Here is an 8,360-nt window from a genome sequence, read left to right on the forward strand (position 1 = left end):
GGCTTGCCATGCAGATAAATCACATTTGTGCGCGCCGACGTCTTATCTCCATGTCAACTACACAGCCTGCTTTTACACTTCTATATTTTGATATTGTGTATGTCACCTTGGCATTAGACAATAGATACATCAACACTAAATCTGACACTATAGCAATGACATCCTCGTCCTGTAGTGTTGAACACAAGAACAAGAAGTCTCATCTACCATAAATCAAGCATATTTGAAGCAATGTAAGTCTTAAATATCATTGAATAATGACTTCTATTTCTCATAAAATAATTTAGGATATGAAATAGTTGCAATAACTACTGTATTAACTAAATGCTCACTCTAAACAACTTCTCTTGTGTTTCTCTGAGAAATAAATCTCGGATTCGGACGACTGGACCATCCCTTTAATATTGAATATTCAGAGGGGTCAGCACTGTTGCGTTAAAGCTTTCAGCAGTACAGGCGACAAGACGTGACTGACGGCATTCAACAGCGAGGTATGATGTTCTGTGAAGCTGCCGGGGTGAAAAGAGGTTCCGTATTAAATATGCAGAAGGAAATATGTCTGAGGAATACTAACATCTCGGCTGGCGCTGACTACCTTAGCCAGCTAAACGTTAGCCTTTCACTAGACTAATATACAGTATCAGTGCGTTTTATTCTCAATGCGTCTTAAAGGAACCCCCTCAGGGTGAAACAACCAACAGTAAAATCTTCTAAGATGTCCAACAAATGCATTCAAAAATAAATATAGGATCTGCCTCAAGACTACCAACAATATTTGATTACAAACATGCAAACAGATGCAAACTGCCATCAGAAATGAATGTGCAGACACACATTTTAATATTGTATTACAGACATTTTTCTTTTTTCTTTCTTGAACAAAAGTAAATATTTATGACATAAAACCACATATTGGAGATTGGTCAATAATTCCATGTTTTGTTTGTTTTTGTCATATCATTGTAATATCAGGTTCATCTGTAGGCTATATATTTCTCTTCCTGCTGGCTGCTAATATGAAATATGAGTTTTGTTTTTCTTTGTTTATTCCAATTAGCCCACTTTCACGCTTGCCGATGCAGAGATTTCAGACGCACGGATGTTTTGTTAAAATAAATTAACGACTCGAGAAAGAAACTGAGAGGAAATTTGAGGTTAATGGTGTAACCTTTCACCTGAGACAACTTGTGATAGATATACGTTTATATTTAATCCGCCATAACCCAATCATAAGCGATCCCATTAGTATTCATACACAAAATGCACACTTATATTTAGATAGATATGAGACATAGGTCTAATGTAGAGGTCTAATGTAGAGTTCTAAATAGTAGACCCTATACATAACTTTTTTTTAAATGTAGGCCTAATTATAATAATAAGTATTATTTTTGTTGTTGTTGTTGTTGTTGTTAACTATATTCTATATTCATTTAAAAAAAAAACCTTCCTCTTAGTATTATTATCTGTTGTTGTTATATTAATGTTAATATATTTTACATACAATTTGTTAAACAGCTATTATTATCATTATTATTACATTTAAAAGTTTACTATTATGAATATATCGATTTACATGCTAAATGCTAGGTAGTTGAATGTTAAAATGTTAATTGTTTTCATTTGATAGAAAATTGCACATTAGTCTCATTTATTATAAATAAACTCGACCCATGAATTTAAAGAATTAAATATATATTGTGTTATATATTATAGATTAAATAAATAAAATAGTCTATAAAGTCAAATGTAAAAAAAAAAAAAAAAAAAAAAAACTGTAGGCCTACATACATTGATAATGAACATAACAGGTGTCCTCCTAACTACACGCGACGCGACGCTGTGACACGCGATAAAAGAGATCTTATTCTTTTCCATGTTAATTATAGCTTTTGTCCTAACCAGCCGCGACGACGACACGCGACGATTCTATTTTAGAAACTGTTTCTATTTTTCTGCGATGTCGTGCTGGAACAACAAAAACAAAGTGTGGCAATGTTAATCTCATGTCGGCTACTGTTTATGTGCTTTATGTAAGCAATAAGGTACGAGAGGCTGTGCTGTATCGTGAATAAGTCATGAATGTTGTGTAGTGTGATGTGTAGTGTGATGCATAGAACCGTTTGGTGAAGTGGTCAGCTGTGTTTTATCGCGAATAAAACACAGCTATTGACCAATCAGAATCAAGGATTGGAACTAACCATTTTATAATTAATGTTAAAAGCGTGTAATGTGACTGAATATAATTTAGTGCTCCAGCTTTGTAGCTGTAAAAGCATCAAAAAGCATCAATTCACCTCAGATCTTGAAATTAAACAAATGGAAACAAGATCGTTCAAACTGTGAACAAGTGTATTATTTGACAAAGATTGTTTTAGTAACTCAGTAGCCTATGTATTTTAATAATGTTTAAATGGTGTAATATTTGTGACACCGTGTACTATTTAAGACTATCTCCGAATGTTGAAGGTTCAATCAAGTGAAACATTTGCAGCTGTATGTTACCCAAAAAAGAGTTTGCACATTTGCAGCTTTTAAAAAAAATCTAAGATCAAGGTCTGATCTTAAAACATACGTGCCGACAGCTAGCGGCTTGAGCTCTGGATAACCGGGAGAGTCTGGAGAAGATTCCTTTCACACTTCTCTAAATCCCTGAAACTCAAACGCATGCTGGCTAATGCCCGTGAATAGTACTGGGTTTATGAAGCTCATTACAACACATTGAACAAAACCACAAACCAGTTCGTGACAGTATCCATCCTCCATGTGTGCACCATCAGTGAAGAGAAAAAAAAGACTCTTTTAATGACCTGTTTGCATTTATAATATCTCGAAACATCCACCGCGTAGCTCAGGAGCATCTGTGTTTTTCTTTGAGTGTCTCCACAGGTTTGATATCTATTATTCAGAGCTTTCAAGTCTCTCTCAGACCAATTAAACTCTCACTCATGTCTCGACACGGTTCCTGCAGCACTTCGGATGAACTTCACAGAGCTGAGGGATTTCAAGCGCAGGTCATGAGGGACAGATATGTAACCTCTCCTGCTTACCATGTCAGTTTTAAAATTCAGAAGAAACACGTATATTCAACACAGGCCTACTATACTATGATATATTAGTTAATTATTGATGCTTTTGAAATCTAGGTTAGAGAAGAATCAAAATCCATTTGACTCCATTGTTCAGTTTGTTTGGGTGGTGTAAAAGTGGTGGCTTTCAGGGTTTTTTTCTTCAAAATGTTTTCCTTTTTTTTTTGGCCAACCAATGCCAAAGGTACAATCACATTTACCGTTGCTCTGCGAAATTTTGCAATTGGGAATTTCCTTTGAGGGCAAAAGGTTTCCAAACGCAGATTTCGCATCGGATTCAAGTTGGGCAAGTAAATTAGCTGCAGAAAGTTTGGTTGATTTGACAGTGACTTCTGTGTGAGCTGTGCTTCATACATCACTACACTATTGACAGTAGACAATGGATCGTTTTCCCCGTGAAATTTCACCAAAATTTTACTAATGTAAAACACACCCTTTGAAATGGCCAATTAGCATGGCAAATTTCAAAGATGCCCTATACATTAATTCCCAAATGAAGATGTGATCTGTACATCAAGAGATTATCAACACACTAGACAATAGACAATTAACCTTTTTTTTTTTTGCCCACAAAATTTAAACCATATAGTAAATATTTGGTTGTTTTTCAGCCTTATTGTCACCTTTGGCCAACCAACACTAAAGGTGCAGTCACATTTATTTTTGCTCGGTAAAATTTTGTAAGTGAAATCCAGTAGTTTCAATTGGAATCCACATGATTAGAATTTTTCGTGAGGATGAATGATTTCACAACGGGTTAAAGTTGGTTACTCAAATTAGCCACGTTCACCAACAGAAAGCTGGGGGTTTTTTTCTATGTTTTATCCATTAATGTGACTACACCAATTAAAACGGCCAAATTAGCACGAGAAAACTTCAAAGACGCCCTAAATGAAGATGGGAGTCGGTGCGTCAAGAGATTATCAACACAATTAACTATTACAATATACAACACAATTAATGACATTTAACTACAGTGAATCTTTGGTTGTTTTTCAACCTTAATTTCTTTTTCGTCAACCAACACATTTACCGTTTCTCTATGAAATTCACATGTTTTGTGCGAAACGATTTTGGCGAAAGATTTCCCCACACAGATTTCGCACAAATATGCAAATTCGCAGTGTCTGCCAACAGAAAGCCGCTGCGTGAGCTGTGCCTCAAACATCGCTAGACTATTGATGATGGAAAATCTTGCTGAAGTTTTGCTAACGTGACCGCACCTTAAGACTACGGGTTTTGGCTCAACCTTTTCTTTTCATTCAAAGACGCCACCCGCCACCACATCATGAGCTTGGGGGAGAAATAGAGAGAAACGAGAAAGAAAGAGAGAGGGTTTCTGAGCAGACAGCTGGAGGATTAGCCTATTAGCACAGCACATTTTCCATTTGCTAAGCTGCTTACAGAAACATTACCGCACAAATGTAGGGAGAATGTCAATATCTAATTTATTTCCGGACTTAATTACCTTGCATCTCTCAGCTTACATCTTACTCAGGCTTGACAGCCGAAGTAGAACAGCATGGGAGAGAATTAATTGCGCTTTATTTAAACTGACCTGTATGATGGTAAGTTCAATTGGCAGAAACTTTGCTAATACCTGAATAGCTTGTGTTCTATCTTTGATCTGTCAGGAAAATGGGACAAATATGATTGTTTTATTTGTTATTCTCTCACCGGGTGGTTGGGAAACCAGGCCACGTTTACTAGCTAGCTCTTTTTGGAAGCACAGATTCAATGTGTTCATTACTGTTGTTTGTCTATCTTTGCTTGAGTTGTAGCTGTTATCTTCTTGTTCCCAGGAGTGTATGATAATTTCAGATGTCTTGCGTTGAATATATTGGTTTAATTTGCAAGTCCAACACTGCACTTCCGGGAGTGTGTGGTGCACCAGTACTGCTGGAAACAAACTTGTGAGACCCGGTTGATTGAGCTTCTGAGGAAAAACGAATCTCTGGATTTTGTGAAACGAATCTCTGGATCTCTTTAGTTGTGCCTGTGATATAACCAGTACTTATTACTTTTCGATGGACTGAAATTTAGATTAAATGATCTAGTAATTTTTCTACTTTGTCCCCTTCAGGGTGGTAATAAACTGAGAAAGCCTGCAGTAACTAGAGCTTAACTTAAGTAGTTTGACAGTGCTTTTCCAGTATTTCATGTAACATGACAACGTGCTGTTTTTATGTCTGGCTGTATTGGAACAACTTGATCGAAATTAAACATATTCTATTAAATATGTGTCACGGGTAGCTTTTTAAAAGTTCATTTTTAGTAAATATATTTGGGTGATTCGTTGTAGTAAATCAGTTGGATGGTTCATTTAGTGAGCTAGTTCGAATGAATGATTTCAAGTGAAGTGGTTCATTTAATTGAATCTGCTTGGCCAGTTCATTTTAGGAAAATAGTTTGGCTAATTCATTTTAGTGAATCGGTTTGACAGTTAATCTTATCGGATTGTTCGAACGATTAATTTTAGTGAATCGGTTCAATTAGTTTGAACAGTTAATTTTAGGGAATGGGTTTGGACAGTTTATTTGAATGAATTGGTTTGGTTGATTCGTTATAGTGCATTGGTTCAGGCGGTTCATTTTAATTCATCTGTTTGGACAGTTAATTTCAGTGAATTGGTTTGAACAATTTGTTTTAGTTAATTGGTTTGGACATTTTAGTGAATCATTTTCATTTTAGGCAGTTCATTTTAATGAGTCTTAGTGAACCGGTTAATTTAATTATAGTTAATCAATTAACAGTGAACATTATTATTTTAATATCAAAATATTATTATATTATATTATAACTATATAAAGCCATACATGCAATGAAGGATGTAACAATCTGAATAACCATATCATTTATTATATTATATTCAGCTGTCTATGTCATCAATAATTTGTTGTGCTATAATATAAGGGATGAAAAAATGAAAGATTACACCAAAATAAATAAATACAATGATTTATGCAACATTAAAACTAACTAGAATTTAATTATAAAAAAAAAATCAAAAGCATAATGATCTTAATGATATTTAGTGAATTATTAATTGACTCATTCTTTCTTCTTTTTTTACGTCAAATCAAAGTTTCAATATTCCAATATCCATCTAAACACTATGTATTCTGAAAGAGAAATGTTTCGTAATTATGGTTTCATAATTAATTCGATGTTTAAATAGTGTTGTATCTACAACAGGGAGACCATCTGAAGGATGAATCCTCGACAGACTGTGCGCCTGTTCGCTCACATTTAGCTAAATGATCTCATTTGTTGCTGTTGTTGTTGTTGTTTTATACAGGCCTATTGTTATTTAGCCGCCATTCATCAGGTGCTTTCCTGCAAACGTACAGTACACTAATTGGTCCCCGAAAGCAACTGGCAACTGAGACTGAAAAACAGCTCACAAACCACATTGTGATCATCCATATACATATAACACAAACTAGTTCCTGCTGTTTTATTTTAGTCATTATTATATGATGATTTTGATTTAACTTTAATGTCTTAAATAGCAGTTTTTTACATTGAAAGAGAAGAAATGTTCAGATTTGACTCATGCACCAGTTTATAAAAACGAGAAAAAGTCTTTGGGACAAGACAAAAAATCGTATTAACCTTCTAGTGCAAAGACTCTATCCATTGACACTGTAAAAAAAAGAAGTAATTTTATATGGGGCAAAAAGTAAATATGCTCTTTGACCCACAGGAATGCCGTTAATTGAATTAAATTCTAATTATACCTATTTGTATGTTTTCATGATCATAATAACAAATAAAATGACTGTGTAAAGCCAATAAACCTGTAAACAATGTGAATTTCCATATAATTTATTTTACATTTACATGTAATCATTTAGCAGACGCTTTTATCCAAAGTGACTTACATATAAGGAGAACAATAAAATCAGGTAAACCAACAGAGGGGCAACAATATGTAAGTGCTGTGACAGTCCAGATAGTCTAGCATAGTACACATAGCACTGTTTTTTTTATTTTTTTAATAAATAGAAATAGAATAGAAAGTGTTAGCATTAATGGGCCAAGTGTAAAAAAAATAAAATATGTGTCTTCAGCCGTTTCTTGAATATGAGTTGGGCAGGGAACAGTCAAGGTAAAGGTCTTTTAAACTGCTTTTGTGCCTCACTTGCAGAACGAAAGCTTCTGGATAGCACATAAGTCACTCTGAAGTAGTGATTTGGGGTGCAGAGCCAGTGGTTGTCCCGCAGGCAAACATCAGTGAAACCACAAGCAGTTCTGTCTTGGCAAGTTTGAGTTGATGGTGATGATCCTTCATCCAGCAAGAAATTTATGTCAGGCAAGGTGAGATGCGAGCAACCATCGAATCATCTAGCTGGAATGAGAGGTAGAGTCATAGCAGTGATAGGAAATGCCATGTTTCTGATTGACAGATACCATAGTGATGTCAAGTAGATGGAGATGGAGAAGAGAAGTGGTCCAAGCACTGAGCCCTGAGGCATCCCAGTAGATGTTGTGACACCCTTTTCGAGACACCCTGTAGGACCTACCTGTTATTTTAATATTATAATATTCATGTTTAAATTATATTATATTGTGCAATGATTGTTGTGGATGTTTTTCCGGAATGTATCTTGTGTGAGGGGATGATGTGTTCCCTGTTTGCAAATATAGCCACTTGATAAGAAGTGTTTGCTGATCCTCCGGCAGTGATGGTGAGTTATTGCCACCAGCAAAGACTCTCCACAGTCAAGCAGGCTGTTTATATAATTATAATTCCTTACCAGGGGGAAGAAATGCAGGGAAGGAGGGAGGGAGGGAGGGAGGGAGGGTGAGATGGAATGATAAAGAAATGATTGATAGCGGGTAGAAGAGGGGCAGAAGTAAGGCTGACATGATTCAGGTGAAGAGGTTACAAATGTTCATATGGCATTTTGTGAGTGTGTGTGTGTGTGTGTGTGCGTGTGTGTGTGTGTGTATGTGTGTGCGCGCGCTGCTGAATTGATTGTGTTTACACTCTGACATCTGTGCATGAAGCACGGCTAATGTTGCTGTGAGTATAATAGGTTGATATGAATGTAAATTTGAATTATTTAACAGGTGCTTAAAGAAACATTAACGGTGAATCTTGTTCTCTTAAGTTTGCAGATTGACTCTCTCCAACCACATTGTAAAATGAGAAATGGCTCATTTTAAAGGGAAAATGCTTAAACGAGTTGTTTATTTTGGTTATTTCACCTTATACAATGAAAAATAGGATTCGACAGGACAAGTCTATCTTTTCCATAAAATAAT

General features: G+C 35.5%; 1 long non-coding RNA gene across 1 annotated transcript; it reads left to right on the top strand.

Moving 5' to 3' along the window:
• The first annotated feature begins 371 nt into the window (after positions 1–371).
• LOC306988249 lies at positions 372–7,846 on the top strand. The gene is made up of 3 exons (XR_013795354.1): positions 372–491; positions 7,240–7,409; positions 7,499–7,846. It is a non-coding gene; the product is annotated as an uncharacterized lncRNA (long non-coding RNA).
• Positions 7,847–8,360: the final 514 nt, after the last annotated feature.

The sequence above is a fragment of the Phoxinus phoxinus genome (assembly GCF_949152265.1).
Source record: "Phoxinus phoxinus genome assembly, chromosome: 20".
Taxonomy (NCBI): domain Eukaryota; kingdom Metazoa; phylum Chordata; class Actinopteri; order Cypriniformes; family Leuciscidae; genus Phoxinus; species Phoxinus phoxinus.